Source organism: Bos grunniens, chromosome 14, assembly GCF_055505025.1.
Source record: "Bos grunniens cultivar Pamir isolate PY7600 chromosome 14, Bosgru_T2T1.0, whole genome shotgun sequence".
In the NCBI taxonomy this organism is placed as follows: domain Eukaryota; kingdom Metazoa; phylum Chordata; class Mammalia; order Artiodactyla; family Bovidae; genus Bos; species Bos grunniens.
The window spans coordinates 14,755,617-14,778,726 of record NC_141178.1 but is presented as its reverse complement, the minus strand read 5'-3'; the positions used below and the strand labels follow the sequence as shown (position 1 = coordinate 14,778,726).

The following is a 23,110-nucleotide window of genomic DNA, read 5'->3' as shown; positions in this document are numbered from 1 at the left end:
TTAAAAAGTGTATATATGTGTATAAATGAGTCATTTTGCTGTACAGCAGATATTGGTACAACATTGTAAGTCAATTATACTTCAATAGAAATAAATAAAATTTTATTGCTAAAGTTTCCTTTGCTTCCAAATATGATGTAACTGATATCATGTTTCAAAGATGATACTAAAATTGAAGCTGTAGAGGGACTTCCCTGGTGGTCCAGTGGTTAAGAATCCTCCTTGCAATGCAGGGGATGCAAGTGGTTGAGGAATTACAATCCCAGTGCTGCAGAGCAACTAAGCCCGGCACCACAACTACCGAAGCCTGTGTGTTCTGGAGCCAGGGAGCCACAACCACTGAGCCCACGCGACACAACTGGAGTCCACACACTGCAGCGCAAGATAGTGTATGACTCAAGGAAGATGCCCACACGCTGCAACTAAGGCCTGATACAGCCAAACAAGTACAGAAATTAAATTTTAAAAACAGAGATGTAGGATATCTAGAAAATAATGATTAGAAAAAAGGACTATGTGGATTGAAGCAAGAGAGTTCCAGAAAAACATCTATTTCTGCTTTATTGACTATGCCAAAGCCTTTGACTGTGTGGATCACAATAAACTGTGGAAAATTCTTCAAGAGATGGGAATACCAGACCACCTGACCTGCCTCTTAAGAAACCTGTATGCAGGTCAGGAAGCAAGAGTTAGAACTGGACATGGAACAACAGACTGGTTCCAAATAGGAAAAGGAGTACATCAAGGCTGTATATTGCCACCCTGCTTATTTAACTTACATGCAGAGTACATCATGAGAAACGCTGGGCTGGAAGAAGCACAAGCTGGAATCAAGATTGCCAGGAGAAATATCAATAACCTCAGATATGCAGATAACACCACCCTTATGGCAGAAAGTGAAGAGGAACTCAAAAGCCTCTTGATGAACGTGAAAGAGGAGAGTGAAAAAGTTGGCTTAAAGCTCAACATTCAGAAAACGAAGATCATGGCATCCGGTCCCATCACTTCATGGCAAATAGATGGGGAAACAGTGGAAACAGTGGCTGATTTTATTTTTCTGGGCTCCAAAATCACTGCAGATGGTGACTGCAGCCATGAAATTATAAGACGCTTACTCCTTGGAAGGAAAGTTATGACCAACCTAGATAGCATATTCAAAAGCAGAGACGTTACTTTGCCAACAAAGGTCCGTCTAGTCAAGGCTATGGTTTTCCCAGTGGTCATGTATGGATGTGAGAGTTGGACTGTGAAGAAAGCTGAGCACTGAAGAATTGATGCTTTTGAACTGTGGTGCTGGAGAAGACTCTTGAGAGTCCCTTGGACTGCAAGGAGATCCAACCAGTCCATTCTGAAGGAGATCAGTCCTGGGTGTTCATTGGAAGGAATGATGCTAAAGCTGAAATCCAATACTTTGGCCACCTCATGCGAAGAGTTGACTCATTGGAAAAGACTCTGATGCTGGGAGGGATTGAGGGCAGGAGGAGAAGGGGATGACAGAGGATGAGATGGCTGGACGGCATCACCGACTCGATAGACATGAGTTTGAGTAAACTCTGGGAGTTGGTGACGGACAGGGAGGCCTGGCATGCTGTGATTCATGCGGTCGCAAAGAGTCGGACACGACTGAGCGACTGAACTGAACTGAATTGATATGGATTGAAAACACTGTTTAGAAAAACAGGGTAACTAGATTATCTAGTTGATACAGTCAAAATATTAAGAAACAAGGATGAATGAAAAAGATGATTTAAGCACTCAAGAAGGCAAAATAAAAGAAAAGAAAGATAAGACAGCAGGAAGAAATTAATAAAAATAAATGTTGAAATTAATAAATTAGAAAAAGAGAACATGATAGAATTAATAAGTAAATCCAAGAACTGTTTCTTGGGAGTAGCGAATACAAAAGAAAACCTTTAATTTGTCTCCTTTTTTTTTTTTTTTTTTTTAGTTAAAAGGAAAGAAATAATGATGAGAAAATAACAAAGCATAAGAAATTAAAATTCTAAAACACCATTTTGGTCACTCAATGTTAGTAAATTTGAGAACTAAAATGAAACAGATTATTTACTAGGAAATCTACCCCAGATAGGAATGAAAATTTAACAGACTAATGTCCATAGAAAAAGTAGGATAAATTGTCAAACATTTACTCCTACAAAAGTAGTTCAACACAGTTTGTTTCACAAGAGAAATTCTGCCAAATCCTTAAGAAGCAGATAAGCCCAATGCCATTTAAACTGTTTCAGAGCATAGAAAAAGAAGAAAAGTGTCAAAATTATATTTATGAAGATATAAACCTCCAATAAAGATAGTGTAGAAAAAACAAAACTACAGTTCAAATTCATTTTATGAATATTGGTGAAAACATTAGACAAATATGCAAACAGAATCCAGGATCACATTAAAATATATTATGCCATTACCAAGGAGAGTTTATTCCCAAAATAAAAGAGTAATTTTATAATAAAATTGATTAAATAATTTTGCATATTAATAATATAATAAAGAAAATTAAATGACCACCTCTATAGACTACAAAAAGCTTTTACTTAGGGGCTGATGTTCATTCAAATGGGGGCACAAAGGCAGAATGGCTATAGCCAGATCCTTGGCAGGAACTCCAAGACGAGTCAATCAGAATTGGTGGCAGTGTGTGTGTTAATCACTCAGTCATGTCTGACTCTTTGGGACCCCATGGACTGTAGCCCACCAGGCTCCTCTGTCCATGGAATTCTCCAGACAAGAAAACTGGAGTGGGGTGCCATTTCCTCCTCCAATTGGTGGCATTCAGGACAATAAGAAACACAGGAATGGTACACTGAGAACTCTTTTGAGATCACGGTTTTCTCACCAGTTTGGAGGGCTATTGAACCAAGGCGGCCCTGTAACACCAGCTGCCAGAAGCTAGGAAAAGACTCTAAGGGCACCATAGCTCCTGCCCCTGAGGCTGCTGGTGGCCCTGCACACTTGGAGCCGCCAGAGCCCCCACTATCCAAGCAGCTGTCACCTCCACACTTTCATGGGTCATACTTTCATGTCTCCCTGGGGCAGAGGTGCCAGAGGCTGAAGGGCCAAATCTCCTGTGCCCGTGGCTACCAGTACCCCTGCGTACCCGGCAGTGCCAGGGTCCCTATGATCCAAGAAGCTGCACCACGTCCACACCTGGTCCCCACTGAGACAGACCCAAGCCCTCCAGGGCAGCCTCGGGAACACACTCGAAAGTGACAGTGCTGGTCGCTTGCATGCATGCATGCTAAGTCGCTTCAGTCGTGTCCGACTCTGTGCGACCCCATGGACAGCAGCCCACCAAGCTCCTCTGTCCACAGGATTCTCCAGGCAAGATCACTGGAGTGGGTTGCCATTTCCTTCTCCAATGCATGCCTGCATGTGACGTCGTTTCAGTCGTGTCCGACTCTTTGTGACCCCATGGACCGCAACCCACCAGGCTCCTCTGTCCATGGGATTCTCCAGGTAAGAATACTGGGGCAGGTTACCATTTCCTCCTCCAGGGGATCTTCCCAACCGAGGGATCAAACCCCGGTCTCCTGCATTGCAGGCAGGTTCTTTACCTCAGAGGTGGGGATAAAACCACAATTGAACTCCAGGGTCAGGGAGGTTAAGGAAGAGGATTGAAAACCATTTCACCAGCTGTACGAGCGGCAGATTAAATCCACACAATCAACTAGGCAGACTCTGTGTCTATGGAACATATAAAAGGACAATGAGAGTGACCACAAAAGAAAACACCCTAGCTCTGGCAGCAGTGGACACTGGAGGCAAGAACATGCAGGGGAAGGGCCAGACTAGAGTCTGAGCTGTCCTCGCAGCAGGTATAGAGACCAGCCCAGTCCTGGAGGGCAATCTAGGGAGGTGAAGGTAGGCTGTGACTCAGCATTGAGGGAAAGGAAGCTGACAGCTGAGATCCGCAAAGCACATTTATTATTATTCTTGTCTTTAGATTTATTCTGTAGTAGTTTCTGGATTTTTGTTCTTCTTTTTTTTTTTTTCTTCTGTTGCTGTAGTTGTTGATTTTATTATTCTTCTTAACTTTATTTAAGCTTTTGAGAACTTTTTATTAAATCACAGTTTTTATTTCCTTTATATACTTCTACCTCTAAGTTGGCTTTTTGAACTTCTGTGCTGTTTTTTATCTTTTTTATTAGTTTTGCTTGTTTTCCCCTGTTGTTCTTTTCCTGCTGTAGGTATTCTTTAATATATATACATCTTTTTTATATATTTCTACTTAACTTTGCTTTTCTATTTTTTTCTTCCTTTTCTGTCTTTATCTCATCATGTTTGTTAGTTTGCTTTGTTTTCCTTGCTTTATTCCCCAGTTGGCACTCTGCTTTGGTCTTATTTTCTGGTTTGTGTTTTAGTTGGTTTCGTTTTTAATTGGTTGATAAAATTTTTGCTTTCCTTTGCTCACCAGGTCACTCTCTTGTACTTTCCTTTCTTTGGACTATTTTGGTTTTGTTTCTGTGTGTGTGTGTGTGTTCCTTTGTTTTTGTTATTATTTGTCTGATTTTGTATTTATCATTTGTCTGGGGTTCGTTTTTTCTTTCTTGTTGTTTTATTTTTTACTTTTGTGTATTTGCTTTAAACCCCTTTATTGCCATAACAAACAGCTTGTGGAATCTTGGTTCCCCTGCCACAGACTGGGCTGAGCCTTTGGAGTGGAAATGCTGAGTCTAGGACACCAGGTGGCCAGAGAACGCCTGACCCCAGGGAGTATTAATTAGTGAGAACTCCCACGAAGGCCTCCACCTGTACCCAAGACCAGGCATCACCCAACTGCAGAATTCCTCAACCAAACAACAAGCAAGACAAAGACAGAAACCCAGTCATCAGCAGACAGGCTTCCCACAGACACCCCAAAACATACCAACTGAAACAGCACTGTCCATTGGAGGGAAAAAAAAAACCTTACCTCCGCCCACCAGGAACACAGGCACAAGTCCCTCCCCACACGAAGCTTACACAAATCCCTAGAACAATCTCATCCACTGAGGGCAGAAACCAAAAAGAAGAAGGAATACAACACTACAGCCTGAGAAAAGGAGACCACAAACACAGAAAAAATTGACAAGACAGAGAAATACTGAACAAATGAAGGAACTAGGTAAAAACTTACAAGACCAAATAAATGAAGAGGAAATAGGCAAAAGTGTCTGAAAATCATTCAGAGTAATGAGAGTAAAGATGATCTAAAACCTCAAAAACAGAATGGAGAAAACAGAAGAATCAATTAACACATTTAACATGGACCTAGAAGAAATAAACAAACTGAGACGAACAACATAATTACTGGAATTAAAAATACTCTAGAAGGAATCAATAGCAGAATAACTGAGGCAGAAGAATGGTAAACCCGCTGAAAGATAGAATGGTGGAAATAATAGCTGAAGAGCAGAATAAAGGAAAAAGAATGAGAAGAACTCAGGATATTTTCAGAGACCTCTGGACAATATTAAACTCACCAACATTTGAACCCCAGAAGAAGAGAAAAAGAAAGGGTTTGAGAAATTTTTTTAAGAAATTATAGTTGAAAACTTCCCCATAAGGGAAAGGAAATAGTCAATCAAGTCCAAGAAGTGCAGAGAGTCCCATACAGGATAAATCCTAGAAGAAACATGCTGGACACATAGTAACAAAGATTAAACCCAAGAAAGAATATTAAAAGCAGCAAGGAAAATGCAACATACAAGGGAAACCCCATAGGATTAATAGCTGATCTTTTGGCAGAAACTCTGCAGGCCAAAATGGAATGGTAGGACATATTTAAAGTTCTGAAAGGGAAAAATATAAAACCAAGATTACTCTACCTGGCAAGGATCTCATTCAAAATTGATTGAGAAATCAAAAGCTTTTCAGATAAGTGATAGAACAAGATAGAAAGCCTGGAGTTAAACCCACGTACCTATGGGCATCTTATCTTTGACAAAGGAGGAAATAATATACAGTGGAGAAAAGACAGTCTCTTCAGTAAGTGGTGCTGGGAAAAGTGGACAGCTACATGTAAAAGAACGAAATTAGAACACTTTCTAACACCATACACAAAGATAAACTCAAAATGGATTAAAGACCTAAATGTAAGACCAGAAACTATAAAACTCTTAGAGAAAACATAGTCATAAATTCATTAAGGATTCTCACAAGTCAATAAGTACAATAAAGCTTTTTTAAAATATTTAATTTTATTGGCGTACAGTTAATTTGCAATGTTGTGTTAGTTTCAGGTGTGCAGCAAAGTGATTCAGTTATAGATATACATACATTCATTCTTTTTTAGATTCTTTTCTCATATACAGAATACTGAGTAGAGTTCTGCACTATTTAGCAGGTCCTTGAGTCTGAGTGAACTCCGGGAGTTGGTGAGGGACAGGGAGGCCTGGCGTGCTGCGATTCATGGGGTCGCAAAGAGTCGGACACTACTGAGTGACTGATCTGATCTGATCTGATCTGCTGGGTATTTATCTCATATACAGTAGTATGTGTGTGCTTGTCCCAAGCTCCTGATTTATCCCTCCCCTTCACCTCTCCCCTTTGATAACCATAAGTTTATTTTCAGTGTCTGTAAGTCTGTTTCTGTTTTGTAAATAAGTTCATTTCTGTCTTTTTTCTTGAATTAAATTCCACATATGAGTGATATCATATGGTATTTGTCTGACTTACTTCATTTAGTATGATAATCTTTAGGTCCATCCATGTTGCTATAAATGGCATTATTTCTTTTTTTTTATGGCTGAGAAATAGTTTATTGTATAAATGTAGCACATCTTTTTTATTTATTCCTCTGATGACAGACCTTTAGACTGCTTCCAGGTCCTGGCTATTGGAAACAGTGCCGCAGTAAACACTGGAGTTCATGTATTCTTTTGGATCATGGCTTTCTCCAGATAAATGCCCAAGAATAGGATTGCTGGATCATATGGTAGTTCTGTTTTTAGTTTTTTAAGGAATCTCTGTTCCTTTTTAAGGAACCATTCTGTTCTCCACAACGGTTGTACCAATTTTCATTCCAGATTTTGCCTCTTTCTGTTAATGTAAACATAACTGTCCTATATCATTCAGTCTCATCTATTCATTCTCCCACGTATGCAATGTCACTAAATCTTATCATTCTATCCTCTGACATCCCTTCCTTTTCTCCCTGCCAACAAAAATGTCACCACTGTAATTCTGGTCTTTCATTTTTCTACCTTAGCAGTAGTATCATATATCACACATCTCGAAGATCACCTTCTCTCTGAAACCTTTTCTTAACTGCAATCCCCTCGCTCTGCTTTTTCTCCACTTCCACTCTCGTTCCTTCTTTTTGAGTCAACTCAGGCACAGTTATTCCTGGGTGCTCTTCCTGACCTGGTTCCTCTTCTCACAGAATGTGTTGCATGTATTCTTCTACAATTTTCTAGCACCCTCTGCTTAACTCCTTTAAAGTTTACCGTTTCTGAATCAAAATTCTGAATCAAAATTATCTGGATTATGTCACCAGTCTTAAAGCTTTTCAAGGTAAAAATCAATGTCCTACATATGATCTGCCTAGTATACAGCAGAAGCTCAATAAACGCTTTTGAGCTTTTAAAGTGAATTGTGTTTTCTTCATCCTTGTATCCCCGCCACTCAGCACATGTGTGGCAGAGTAGCAGCTAGATTGATGCCAGCTAAGTGAAGAGCCTCCAGCAACAGACTGAATGTGTTACCATAAAATGCATATAATACCACCATAATAATGTGACAGTATCAGCAGGTGGGGCCTTTGATAGTTAATTAGGTCATGAGGATATGCTATGCTATGCTAAGTCACTTCAGTCGTGTCTGACTCTGTGCGACCCCATAGACGGCAGCCCACCAGGCTCCTGTCCCTGGGATTCTCCAGGCAAGAACACTGGAGTGGGTTGCCATTTCCTTCTCCAATGCATGAAAGTGAAAAGTGAAAGTGAAGTCACTCAGTCGTGTCCGACTCTTAGCGACCCCATGGATTGCAGCCTAACAGGCTCCTCCGTCCATGGGATTTTCCAAGCAAGAGTACTGGAGTGGGGTGCCATTGCCTTCTTTGCATGAGGATATAGTCCTCATGAATGGGATTTGTTCCCTTGTAAGAGGGGCACCTTCTATTTTTGCCATGTGAGGCTACTATGAGAAAGTGGCAGTCTACCACCCAGAAGAGGGTCCTCAGCAGAACCTGACTATGTTGGCACCTTGATCTCAGACTTCTAGCTTCCAGACTGCAAGAAGTAAATTTCTGCCATGCATAAGCCACCCTCTCTATGGCACTTTGTTACAGTAGCTGGAGCTAACTAAGACACTTCCTTGCCTCCAGTCTGACTGTATTTCTGTCTACCCAACTAACCATTTCAGATTAATCTTGGCTCACAACATCACCTGGTGGTTAACGATTCCAAGAATGCTTTCATTAGCACCTTAGAACACCTTTGCCTTTCCTCTTCATCTAAGCTGCCAATTCTTCAAAATTGCATGTGCTCCATGATATTATCATCAACATTTTCTTAACCATGGCAAATATCTCCACTATGAACTAAGGCTGTCTGATCTCAGCTGGGTCCCTTGCATTGCTCAGCAACCCTTATATTTATCTTCAACTGACTCCTATCAAATTCCCCACAGCAGCTGCTACAAAGTTTTTCCACTCTCCTTAAGCCCCAGATTCAACCTCTACTCCCCTCATACTCACCAAAAGCTCTCCTCTTCTACATAACTGAGAATATGATATTATGACCATGAGATGACTTGGCTTTCTTCATCCTCAACCCAAAACTTTTCTATCCCTTTATCTACACAATTCTTCTCAGCTCCCATCTCAGTGAAAGAACTGTGCACCCTCCTTTCCAAAGACAAATTCTCTATCCATAATGTAGCAATTACTGAAGAATATCCTCCAAACTGACCAGGAACTTTGAGACCTGAAAACAAAGCAGGCAATTCCATTAAGTGCAATTATGAAGTTTACTGTGGGTAACCTACACATAGGCAGGAAGGATCAGGCAGATGGAATGATCTGGAGGCATTTGCAGTTGCACTTTGCACCACGGAAAGGGGTACGGGGGATCTAAAGGGGCCAAAGCTAAAAACAGAATCCAACTATCGACTAAGAAGCACGACCACACCGATGGGGATGGGGGATTTTCCCCCTCCCCAGGGATCTCATGACCAGTAACCATCTGTGTAAGCATAAGGCAGGCTTCCAGTTTTCATACCAGAAGACATGGGTAAACATTGATGGGGAACATATCTGGCTTGGGCGAATTTTTGTCAATTAAGCTAAATCTCAGCCTCACAGAAAGTGGGGTAGGGGTTAGAACTGTGGACCTAAAATAGAGCTGACAAAATGGACTCAGTGTGGTACAGCCACACACCAACTATCCAGTTTTTTCCTTCTTCTTGGCTCCTTCCCTTTATCATATAGGAATGCTTAAATCTTCTCTGTCCCAAAAGTTATTAATATTTCATCATTAGCTAACATTGACTGAGCATTCACAATATGGCAAGTGCCACTGTGAGCAGTTTGCATACGTGCTCAATTGCTTCAGTGTGTCCAGCTCTTTGCAACCCCATGGCCTATAAACCACCAGGCTCCTCTGTCCATGGAATATTCCAGCCAAGAATACTGGAGTGGGTTGCCATTTCCTCCTCCAGGGGATCTTCATGACTCAGGGATTGAACCCACGTCTCCTGCATTTGTAGAAGGGTTCTTTATCAATGGGCCACCTGGGAAGCCTGTAAGCAGTTTATATAGATCATTTTAATTAATTCTGACAATAAACTTCGATGTTCTTGATACTATATTCCCTATTTTACAGACTAGGAAACTAAAGCTAGTAGCATTGAAAAATGTACTCAAGGTCACTTGCTTTTCACTTCCTTATACATGCCCACTTTTCTAAAGAATAATCTAAATTTGATTCTTCTCTCTTATTCTCTTCCTCTTTCCCTGTGTGCATCTACGTCGTGTGTCCAAAAGCTTCATTGCTATACCAATCACAATTTGAGCAGTTCTGTGTCTGTCAGCACAGACAGGGAAATGCATACACACAGACACACATAATACTTACACACCATTAACACTTATTCAATATATATTTGCTGAAATGTTGAAAAACTGAATTATATATAGTTCTCTTATAGTTCTCAAGAGAATAATATTTTTAAAATAAATCAGCACTGCCCTTTTTCACTTTCTCAGCTACTATTATCACTTTTATAACTTTTCAAGCTCAAAGAACAAAACAACTAAAGCACCAAGTAGGTTTTCTTGAGTTTGAAAAGCACTCACTGCCTCAGAGTTTCCCTCTAGTTACCTAACCTAATCCCATGGCCCACAGGTTGGCACAGTTTCCACAGCTTTCAAGAAGACCCTTTTTTTTCTTTTTTTTGGCTGCACCACTCGGCCTGTGCATCTTAGTTCCCTGATCAGGGATAGAACCCAGGCCATGGCAATGAAAGCATTGAGTCCTAACCACCAGAAGGACATGACTGGGTCCAGAAATGAAGGGCATTCAACAGTATCGGCGCGCAACTCCTTCCCCACCAGAAAGGCCAGGCTGACACCAGGTCAACTGAGGAAGCAAACGTTTCTTTTATTGAAAAGTGTTTAATTGGACATTTTGAGAATCTAATGTCATGTATGCAGATGCAAATGTTTGAAGAGTTGTTTACAGTGTGGTTTGTGCCAGACAGGCTCCCATGCCAAGCCAGCACATAGCCTCCCATTATTTAGCTGGGCTCAGCTTCTAAAGATGTTTCAGGGCTCTCTGAGTCTTGTAAATTTCCACACCCAAAGGCTCATCTGTTTTTTCAAGGCAGAGTCATTTTTCCCCTCATGCGTAGACATCAGTCCTTCCCCTGCCAATCCCTGTTACTGCCTGCTCTGGTTCAGAAAAGGCTTTGGAGCTATTATTTAAGAGGCGATTACTCCATCTCTAGAAGTTTTAGTAGTTTTGTGAAGACTGACAAAGGGTAAGTCGGACTCTTGATCCCTACTCAGAAACTGGATCTTAGCTGATGTAATTATTTCAAGAACTGTTTCTGTTACTCACTGACCCAGAAAAACACAGCTTAGTATTAGCTCAGCTAATAGATTTCCATCTTAACATATCCCCCCTAAAAGGAATCAGTTCTTGATTGGGAGGATAAACAAGGATATACAAGTGGACGCTGGGAAATCCATTCATCTTTAAGAATTGAACCATCCACACTCTGCCTTGAAAATACAATGCAAAAAGAAAAATTTGTCATTATCACAAATTGTTATGATGCCTTCACTATATCCTCTTCCTATTATCAAACACCTTCTACAGGAAACTTTTTTACATGTTTAAAGTTCTAAGTGGTAAATACACATGAAGAATATTGCTCTTGTATCATGTTAAGGATACCCAATTCAAGAGTAAAATCTGCCATTAGTTTTACATTGTAAAGCTAATAATTTTCTTATGACTTTTTATCCAGTGGAGAGCATTGGATAAAACAAATAAGCTTATCAAATTGTAAAGCAATAATAGCCCAGTTTTTAAAAACCCACTTAAAGAAAAAGAAATTATTAGCATTTATTAATGAGTTAATTTATTCATACTACAGACAGTGACTGGTTACCTATGCTCAGAGCAGCTACAACTGTTTCAGATACACAGAAATAAAGAATATGTCATCCTAGGCCTAGGCCTTAGGAAGCTGGTGAAAGATGAAGGCAAATGACTAGGACACACACAAAATAGGAAACTGATTCTCAAGTATTAACAATAAAGTACAGTTGACCCTTGAACAACATGGGTTTGAACAGTGTGTGTGCACTCACATCCGGATTTTTTTCAATAAATACCGCAGTACTACAGGATCAAATGTTGGTTGAATCTGAGGACTACAGATAGGTGGGGCTAACTGTAAAGTTATTCTCAGATTTCTGACTGCTATGGGGTTGGTGCCCCTAATTCCCAAGTTGTTCAAGGGTCAACTGTAATAATAAAGTTGTGCAGGATTATCACAGGAGAGAACAAGGAAGTAATAACAGAGAAGATGGTATTTCAGCTCAGCCTAGCAGGATAGATGAATTTTCACAGTTGTATAGTAGGAAGGGTCTTTCTAGTTAAAGAACAACCGTGAGCAAAGACGTGAACATTTATAACATGTTCTCCAGAACTTACTTATTTTAAAAAGTCTGGGGTATAAAAAGCTGCAGTACTATAAAGCACTAGGGGGAAACTGAAACATACACATGCATACAACAAATGTATTCCCAGTCCCATTTCAGACATATGGTTCAGAACCCACAGTTAGGTGGGACCAGGAATCAGTATCTTTCCCATCTTCCCATGTCAAGATGTGCACCCATGATGCAATCCAATATACACATAAAGAATAAGACATGGAGGGGTCTTCCAGGTGTTATGGGCTGAACTCTGCCACACCCCAGTTCATATGCTTAAGCCCTACAACCCAGGGCCTCAGAATGCGATGATATTTGGAGATGGGGACTTTAAAGAGGTAATTAAGTTAAAATGAGGGCAGTGGGGGAGGTGGGCTAATATAACCTGATTGAAGAGGAAATTTGGACATATAGAGACACCGGGGTGCACATGAACAGAAAAAAAGTGACCATATGAGGAAACAGCAAGAAGATGAACATCTGCAAGCCAAGGAGAGAAGCTTCAGAAGAAACCAAACCTGTTGACACGTTGAGCTTGGACTTTCAAGTTCTATAACTATGAGAAAATAAATTTCTACTGCTTAAGCTACACAGTCAGTGGTATTTTGTTATGACAGGCCTAGAGAACTAATACAGTAAGAAGGCACTAGGAATGCACTGAGAAATACATTTTAATGCCAAATCTTTAAGAACTTTAAATGTCACAGTAGGAGTTTCTACTTTATTTCACAGGTAATTTCTCAAAGTGTAGGTCTTCTAAGAAGGAAAATCATATGATCTGGCCTATGATCCAACTCTTGAAGCAGTGTGGAAGATTAAAAGACTTTGCCTGTCCAAGGCAAGAAACAATAAAGGATATCACTAGAGCCATGATAGAAAGGATTACTGTTCTTGGTCAGTCACTAAGTCACATCCAAACATTTGCAACTCCATGAACTGCACCACATCAGATTCCTCTGTCATCTAGTATCTCCCAGAATTTGCTCAAATTCATGTCCACTGAGTTGATGATGCTATCTAACCATCTCATCTTCTGTTGCCCTCTTATCCTCCTGCCCTCAATCTTTCCCAGCATCAGTGTCTTTTCCAATGAGTCAGTTCTTAGCATCAGGTGGCCAAAGTATTGACAGTTCAGCTTCAGCATCAGTCCTTCCAATGAATATTCAGGGTTGATTTCCTTTAGGATGGACTGGTTTATCTCCTTGAAGTCCAAGGGTCTCTCAAAAGTCTTCTCTGGGACCACAATTCAAAAGCATCAAGAAACTCTTTTATTTTTGGTATTAGTTCCAGAAGGTATTGTAGGTCTTCACAGAACCGGTCAACTCCAGCTTCTTCAGCATCAGTGATTGGGATATAGACTTGGATTACTGTGATACTGAATGGTTTGCCCTGGAAACAAACCAAGATTATTCTGCCATTTTTGAGGTTGCACCCAAGTACTGCCTTTCAGATTCTTCTGTTGACTATGAGGGATATTCCATTTCTTCTAAGGTATTCTTGTCCACAGAGTAGATATAAGGACCATCTGAATTAAATTTTCCTATTCTGTCCACTTTAGTTCACTGATTCCTTAGATGTCAATATTCAATCTTGCCATCTCCTGCTTGACCACATCCAATTTACCTTAATTCATGGACCTAACATTCCAGGTTCCTATGCAATGTTGTTCTTTAGAGCATCAGACCTTACTTTCACCACCAGACACATCCACAGCTAACCATCATTTCTGCTTTGGTTCAGCCATTTATTCTTTCTGGAGCTATTAGTAATTGCCCTCTGCTCTTCCCCAGCAGCACACTGGATACCTTCTGACCTGGTGGGCTCATCTTCCAGTGTCATATCTTTTTGCCTTTTCATACTGTTCACGGGGTTCTCCAAGCAAGAATACTGGAGTAGGCTGCCATTTCCTTCTCCAGTGGACCATGTTTTGTCAGAACTCTTCACTATGACCCCATCTGTCCTGGGTAGCCCTGCATGGCATGGCATATAGCTTCATTGAGTTAATTCCCTTTGCCCTGACAAGGCTGTGATCCATGAAGGGGATAGAAAGGACAGGGACAATTAAAAAACAGAAAATTTCAGGTGCTATCAAAGGTAGACACAACAGCATTTGGTGACTTAAAATCTGGGAGGATGAGGAATAGGAAAGAGTTAAGGCTAACCTCCCCAGGTTTTGAGCCTGTTTGTACCCTGTATTTCAGATACATCACAGAATCCTTTCTGGGTTTTCTATTTTGGTTAATGGCATCTCAATCTATGAGAAAATCCAGAAAGCATTCTTTGGAATGAAACTGAGTTGAAAACCAAAGAACAGAAAGGGATCCAGTATAGAGATGGAATTCTCTTAAGAACAGAGGAGCTCATTATAGCTACAGGGTACTGAGAGCACTGTTTTCACTTCTGTCATTACTCCTGTCCTTATAGAAAGAAATAAAACTGAACAAACTGACAACCACTCCCCTTAGCGCAGAGAAGCAAGGGTAAAAAGCAAACCACCACCCTAAAATCTACAGAGACAGGCAAATCCAGAGAGTCACAGCCCAGATCTGGCTTATCTGGAGCAGAAGCCACTGAACCCATAAAATATAGGAATACCTGAATGGTAATTCTAACAATGCTGGAGACTGAATACTGGCTACCCTGGGAGTGAGGAACTCCTAAGGTCACAGTCTCAGGGAAGGAGGGGAGTGATTTCCAACAATCTGGGGTAACCACAGGACAGCTATTACAAAAAGGCAAAGACAGAAGAGAAAGTACCAGTGAAAAAAATAATAATGACAGTAGCTAGTACTGACTGAGAAGGCCTTTCCTAAATGCTTACATTTCTTAACCCTACAGCAAATCTATAGGATAATGCATTGGTTTTCTATTGCTGGCTATAACAAATGACCACAAAACTTGGTGGCTTAAACAAAACAAATGCTTATAGTTCTGTAGGTCAGAAATCCAACACTGGACTTACCAGCTAAAATCAGTGTGTTGGCAGGGCTGCATTTCTTCTGGGGGCTCTAGGGAAGGATCTTTGCCTTTACCAGATCCTAGTGGCCATTAACATGCCACTTAATTAAAGGGTTATTTGCCTCCTGGAAGATTTAATCATAAAATTGTTTTATATTGTAGACTCTCCTATTACATTTTAAGTGTTGTTTGAGTTCCACAGATATTCTCTAGAGACTTCATGACCATCCCTACTGCATGGTAGGGATGCAGTAGGGATGGTAGCACAGCTGGCAGTAAGGAGCCTTTTCATCACTGCCTCTCTCCCGATCTTGGTTTTCTTGACCTTCAAATATCATCTGCTTTATTCTTATTTTTACAAGATGAACATGGTGGGAGTGGAGGGAACATACTGTAACACATCAAGGTTCCCAGGCAAGCAAGATTCCAAAACAATGGATAGAGCAGTGGGCTGAATTTCAGAAGGCCTGGAGTGCTTGCCAGTTACAGGATCTGAGACAAACTACAGCCTCTTTCTTATCAAGATTTTTAGTTTATAAAAGAAAGATAATAGTGCCTGGCTGCACATGCTTCTGAGGGTTCATGTAACTATCAAATGTAAAAATTCTTTCTAATATATAAGGTTCTATGCTAATATATCCTTTTTTCCAATCAAGTCTAATGCCATGACCCTAAGAGAACACTACATCAATCTTTTTCTTTGTTAGCAACTATTTCTCATAGAATTCATTAAATGTTCTGAAAATTCCTTCTAATTATTACCCTTCTCATTTTATCTTACTCTGTTATTCTTCTCTTAGTTCAAAGTCTTCCAACACTTTATCTGCAGAATAAGAACAAACCCTCTACACAGTACCTCTAAACAATCACCTGTTTGTCTCTTCCTAATAAGTTGAATTAAGAGACACTTGCTCCTTGGAAGAAAAGCTATGACCAACCTAGAAAGCATATTGAAAAGCAGAGACATTACTTTGTCAACAAAGGTCCGTCTAGTCAAAGCTATGGTTTTTCCAGTGGTCATGTATGGATGTGAGAGTTGGACTATAAAGAAAGCTGAGCACCAAAGAACTGATGCTTTTGAACTGTGGTGTTGGAGAAGACTCTTGAGAGCCCCTTGGACTGCAGAGAGATCCAACCAATCCATTCTAAAGGAAATCAGTCCTGAATATTCATTGTCAGGATTGATGCTGAAGTTGAAATTCCAATACTTTGGCCACCTGGTGCAAAGAACTGACTCCTTGGAACAGACCCTGATGCTGAGAAATATTGAAGGCAGGAGGAGAAGGGGACGACAGAGGATGAGATGGTTGGATGGCGTCACCAACTCAATGGACATGAGTTTGAGCAAGCTCTGGGAGTTGGTGAAGGACAGGGAAGCCTGGTATGCTGCGGTCCATGGGGTTGCAAAGAGTCAGACAGGACTGAGTGAATGAACTGAACTGAACAAGTTGAATTAGATGAGAAACCAAAGCTTGTGATATTCTTACCATTAAAGAAATACATTATTTGGAAGAGCCAGCTCAAATATCATCTCTGTATTCCAAATCTGCCTATACCTGTGACTTGAGCAATCAGTCCTCTCTGCTACACTCCAACCATTTGCTTATCTTTGTTCATTTCAACCACTCCCCTCTGTGCCACTCTAGTTTGGTTTTCTTGATAATTTTTAATCAGATCAGATCAGATCAGTTGCTCAGTCATGTCCGACTCTTTGCAACCCCATGAATCGCAGCACGCCAGGCCTCCCTGTCCATCACCAACTCCCAGAGTTCACTCAGACTCACATCCATCGAGTCGGTGATGCCATCCAGCCATCTCATCCTCTGTCATCCCCTTCTCTTGCCCCCAATCCCTCCCAGCATCAGAGTCTTTTACAATGAGTCAACTCTTCGCATGAGGTGGCCAAAGTACTGGAGTTTCAGCTTCAGCATCAGTCCTTCCAAAGACATCCCAGGGCTGATCTCCTTCAGAATGGACTGGTTGGATCTCCTTGCAGTCCAAGGGACTCTCAAGAGTCTTCTCCAACACCACAGTGCAAAAGCATCAATTCTTCGGCGCTCAGCCTTCTTCACAGTCCAACTCTCACATCCATATATGACCACAGGAAAAACCATAGCCTTGACTAGACGAACCTTTGTTGGCAAAGTAATGTCTCTGCTTTTGAATATGCTATCTAGGTTGGTCATAACTTTTCTTCCAAGGAGTAAGCGTCTTTTAATTTCATGGCTGCAGTCACCATCTGCAGTGATTTTGGAGCCCAGAAAAATAAAGTCTGACACTGTTTCCACTGTTTCCCCATCTATTTCCCATGAAGTGATGGGACCGGACGCCATGATCTTCGTTTTCTGAATGTTGAGCTTTAAGCCAACTTTTTCACTCTCCACTTTCACTTTCATCAAGAGGCTTTCTAGTTCCTCTTCAGTTTCTGCCATAAGGGTGGTGTCATCTGCATATCTGAGGTTATTGATATTTCTCCTGGCAATCTTGATTCCAGCTTGTTTCTTCCAGTCCAGCGTTTCTCATGATGTACTCTGCATATAAGTTAAATAAACAGGGTGACAATATACAGCCTTGACGTACTCCTTTTCCTATTTGGAACCAGTCTGTTGTTCCATGTCCAGTTCTAACTGCTGCTTCCTGACCTGCATACAAATTTCTCAAGAGGCAGATCAGGTGGTCTGGTATTCCCATCTCTTGAAGAATTTTCCACAGTTTATTGTGAGCCACACAGTCAAAGGCTTTGGCATAGTCAGTAAAGCAGAAATAGATGTTTTTCTGGAACTCTCTTGCTTTTTTGATGATCCAGTGGATGTTGGCAATTTGATCTCTGGTTCCTCTGCCTTTTCTAAAACCAGCTTGCATATCAGGAAGTTCATGGTTCACATATTGCTGAAGCCTGGCTTGGAGAATTTTGAGCATTACTTTACTAGCGTGTGAGATGATAATTTTTAATAACCTCTGATTGTTTGTGTATCTTTTTTTTTTCAGTAGAACTTACATAAGAATTAGAGTTCTAAGAAACTCACCTGAAATATAAGCATCATTAGTAAAGTCTAGTGTGTTTTTTCCTTCTTTTTACATGATTTATTGAATTAATTTGTCTATTTAGACTGCGGATCTGTCATAAAATTTGACCGGTCGTGGCTATATGATGTCACAGTACAACTATAGTCACTAGTCAAGAGTATACATCAAGGATCTCCCATGGATATTCCTACATGTTCTCACATCCGTGAGTTGTATCTACTCACTGTCTTCCTCCCCAAACCTCTTCCTCATCTGATGTTTATTACCCTCCTTAGGGGCATCTGCATCCACCTATGTAAGCAATACCGAAACCTCAGAATTATTGTCAACCTTACTTCCCATATCCAGCGAGTCATTAAACCCTGTTCTCCCTATCTGCTGATTATCTCTCAAACCTATGCTAGTTTAGACCCTTATCCTATTTCCTTTGGACTATAGTACCAGCATCCTCATTTTCCTCTGGCCTCCCAGCTTTCCATCTCTAGTTTCCCCAAAATATTATTGCTGGAGTTATTTTCTAGAGAAAGTCCAATTATAGCACTCCTCCTATTAAAAATTAGCTTTAAAACTCTTAAATAAAATTTTCTAGGCTGTGATAAAGTTAAAATAACATGACATTCAAGGACCTTCTTTCTCTGGCCCCAACCTCACAAGACCCACCCAATCCATGTCTCTCCCTGGCAGTGCCATGCTCAAACTGCCTCCTTTTCTTTGCCCATCCTGTTCTCTGTTCTCAGAACACTTTTATCCCTTCTTTTGGCCTTTAGGCTTCAAAATCCAGTTCAAAATTCACCTGCTCTGTGAAGTCTTCCTAAATTCTGACCAAACCTCTCTCCTGGGAGAATGAGTGGCCACTACTCCCACATTACCCTGTGCTGCAGTTATCTGTGGATGGCTCACTTCCCTCCATAAACTTGGTATCTCATTCATCTTTATCTGGCACACAGTACACACTCAATAAATGGTTACTGAAATTAACACACACAGAATAAAATAATAACTAAAGAAAAATTCCACAGAAGCACACCAGTCCTTCATCTTAGCTGCAATAAATAAACAGGGCCCAAGAATAAAGGAAAGGACTAATAATCTGATGTAGCAAACACAGGAATGGGTTGTTTGTTTTAAAAAACCTAAGTGGTTTAGGGAGGGCAGGGGGAGAAGAAAGTACATTTTAAAGCTCTAGCTCCAGGGCAAGTAATAAAAATTGTTGCTTTAATGTTTTTTTCATAATATTGTGAGCAATGGGAAGGTCTATTCCATCACACCAGCCTTCAGGGCAGAAAGTTTCGGCCTCCTGAGCTAAATCAAACTGGCATCACTCTTAGTTTTTCAAGCAGCTGCAACTGGTCTCTGCCTTCTATGAAACTCGACTGACAAAGAAGAAACAAAATAATTTACCACTTACTTTATGGGCCTCTCTTTTCCTCCTGTCAATTAATTATAAGAGTTCTGGAAACTCATCCTGCATTCCTGCCCCGAGATTACAGCAAGGTAGGCATTGTACTTTGCATTAGGAGTTGTCACTCTTATAAAGAAGGAGGTTGGGAGGTAGCAACTTATCAAGGATCGGAAGCTAGCCCAAACAACATTGTATTCAGTTCGATGTCTGTAGGTGCCCCTCACCCATATATCTCTTGACGTGATTGATCCTTTTTATACTCCCTGGATTATTAAATCTGAGCACATTTAACATCAGGATGTATGTGCACCTATGTAAAAATGTGAGTCTTCCAGAGTAGCAATGGAACTCAATAATTTTCAAAATGCTATACCAATTCTCTGTAATTCAGTCTCAGTTATCCCCCTCCTGAGCTCCCATTCTAAACACGCTTATCCACAATGCCCCAAAGTTTAATATATATCCTGGAACACACACAGAGACCACATTCTCCAATGTTACACAGATTTTCCTAGCAGGGATTGTCTACATTTCTGGGAGAAACCCTGCCTCCATCTGTCTGTGTTTTGAATACCTGACCTTCCCATTTTCAAAGCACTGTTTCTATTTTTGGAAGGTGGAATAGGGATTACAAGGTATGCAGCACTTAAGGTTACAGCAAGGCTGAAATGGGACAAAACAAGTAAAAAGGTTAAATGTAACAGTGCTTGGTGAGTGGTCATTGCCCCATAAATATCATCTCTGTTACATTCCATGTCGGAATCACATGTGACCCAACAACTGGATTTTTGAGAACAGAGTCACAAAAAGTTGTTGTTTTTTTTTCCTACCAAGCACCACATCTGACTTCACTTCTCCCAAGAGACTTGAAAGAACAGAAGTAGGTAACATTAATTTTATTTTACTTAACACGTTTGGGACTTTGTGAAATGTAGCATGCAAGAAATATTTTAATATGTATGAAAAATGACTTTTTAAGTGCCTTTTAAAAATCTCTAAGGTCCTTCCATTTCCAAAATGTTGTGATCTATGATAACTAATCTCAAATGCAGGTAAATTAATAGTGATAATTCCCTAGATATACTGAAAATACATGGCATTGTCGGGCTGGGTGCATTGAAAACAAGTTAGACCCAGGATGGGGAGCCTGTGGCAATGCTCAAGACAGTTTTGCCCTCCTTCCCCCCCTCCTGCCCAGAGTCTATAATTCTCATCTGAAACTCCCAGGTCCTTCTGCAGCAGATGTGAAGAAGATGAGGAATGAGTTATAATTTGCAGATAAGACAGTGGGGCCAAGATGCTACAGAATCCCAAGCAGAGCAGTTGAAGTGAGTTAAGCTTTCATAAAATCATCTGCAATTTCACCTTTTACCTACTAAAAGAGAATCCTGAAGTCTACCTCAGGAAGGGGCCCTACTGAACCTCCTGCATTTCGAAGATTAAGAAACAGACCTAAAGAGATAACGGAACAAGTCTAAAGTCATCCAGGTTTTCTGAAACCCAGGCCTGGAAACCTGGAACCGAAGCAGTGACCAATTGAATTAAAGCAGTCTCCACCTGTGTCACTTCCCAAGTATCTGCACACAGATAAATGTCTCTCTTTTCCTCTCTGAACTATAGTCAGCCTTCTTCAGTCACCCACAAACCAGCCAGCACCTGTCTTGGGAAAGCAAACAAGATCCCCCACAATCCTGAATTCAAAGAAATGTCTGGTTTTACAAATTACTAAAAGCAGAGTCACGTGGTACTGCCTTCAGATTCACTCTTACCTTTCATAAATACATTAAAAAATATTATAAAGTACACAATAAATGTAAAAAAAATATGTATTATAGTGACACTGATTCTGCAAAGTCAGAAAATAAAATACAAGCAAAAAAAAAAAAACAGAAGAAGCCTAGATATACTTCACTTTAAGCAACACATAAAGGAAAATCTCCCTAAAATGGAAAATGAAGGGGTGCTTCTGTGGATTATTTTAATACAGCATAGAACTTTTAAACAGCCACAATCAGAATGACTGCATTTATGAGTGCAACATCTATACAGCTTTTGGAAAACTACCAGAAGATAAGAGTTGTAAGCCTCTGTCTCCACTGCCTCCACGTTGTGTGTATTTATATCCATTCATGTATTCCTTCATTCAGCTGTATTTCAAGTGTATTCATTCACTGATGTTAATTCACCAGTTCTCCTCCATAGGAACTCACTTTTTTGCTCAATTCCTCACTGAGTACTACTGAAAGAAAAAGAAAGTGAAGTCGCTTAGTCGTGTCCCATTCTTTGTGACCCCATGGTCTGCAGCCTACCAGGCTCCTCCATCCATGGGATTTTCCAGGCAAGAGTACTGGAGTGGGGTGCCATTTCCTTCTCCGGGGGATCTTCCCAACCCAGGAATCGAACCTGGGTCTCCCGCATTGCGGGCAGATGCTTTACCGTCTGAACCACACTGAGGACCTGACAAGTTCAACAGGGGCTCTGTCCCGTGGAACTTAAGAGCCGGCGTGGAGCCTAGAATTGCACACCAAAAATGAAAGTACAAGATAAAAGGTGAAAAGAACCACAAAGGACCTCCCGATAAAGGGTTAACTAGGAATTGCTTCCAGATGCGGGCGAGGGAAGCATCTTGGCAGCTTGGGTCCGGAGCACCCCCTCCCGCGTCCCAGGACGAGAGGGGAAAGGACCCATGATGCCTGGCTCCTGCTCTCTGCGCCCAGCATCCTCCTCCATCCCGGCGCTCTCATTCGATTTCCTCATTTCTGGGCCTTTGCTGCGGAAGCCACAGACCAGACCGGTCTCCCGGCGGCTTCCCCACCCCGTATGTCAGTCGCTCCCAAGAACGAGCTACTCGGAAAGTTCCCCTCACTCTGGGGTCGGCCACCCGCCTCGGCTCGCCCGCCCGGAGGAGCCAGGCCCAGCCGTTGGCTGACGGGGGCTGGCGGGCGGCGCACGCACCTGGTCGGCCGCTGGAGCTATGGCGGCGGCGGCGGCGGCGGCCGTGCTCAGGGCCAGGTTCAGAGCCCAGCCTTCAAGTGGCGGCGGCCACACCCGCGACGCGGCCCCCCCACCTGGTCTGGCAGCTGCCGGGTTTCCTGCGGCGAGAAGGCGGGGCGCAGCGGCCAGGGACTCCGGGCGCCCGCGGGCGGGCGGGGGGCCAAGCGCCGCCTCCACGACACCCGACGACGGCCTCGCTGCGACTCAAGCGACCTGAGGGCCGCGGGCTACCGGCTGTCACCTCACCTTCTGGATCTGCTCCACAGTGTCCTGGGCCCCCGCAGTCTTGCGTCTTTATTTGGAGTCTTTCGGCCAGAACGTCGCTCTCAGGCCTCGCGGGTGCCCACGGCCTTGGACCTCGGAGCCACGAGGGAGTTTCAAGAGCTCAAGTGACCAAAGGGCCTACCTGAGATGTGACTTCAGGTGGCCAAAGGGCTCACCCGAGGTGTCGTATGCTTGCAGGAGTGGCCGGGCAGGTAGCGAAGAAGGGGGTTGAGGAGCTGAAAGGAAAATGTTCAAGGTTTTGCTGTCTCAGCACCTGGATGAGGGCAGAGTCTGGAAACCCCGGG

At 41.8% G+C, this 23,110-nt stretch overlaps 1 protein-coding gene across 6 annotated transcripts in view; it reads right to left on the bottom strand.

Moving 5' to 3' along the window:
* The window catches only part of CPQ (carboxypeptidase Q), a 577,075-nt gene extending 554,212 nt beyond the window's left edge, over positions 1–22,863 (bottom strand). For 2 of the 6 annotated variants that reach the window (XM_086336023.1, XM_086336027.1), the window contains exon 1: positions 22,503–22,863. The gene's annotated coding sequence lies outside the window, so the exon portion shown is untranslated. The remainder of the gene's footprint in view (positions 1–22,502) is intronic. The other 4 variants (XM_086336025.1, XM_086336029.1, XM_086336024.1 and 1 more) reach the window with 2 other exon arrangements.
* Between the last annotated feature and the right edge of the window lie 247 nt (positions 22,864–23,110).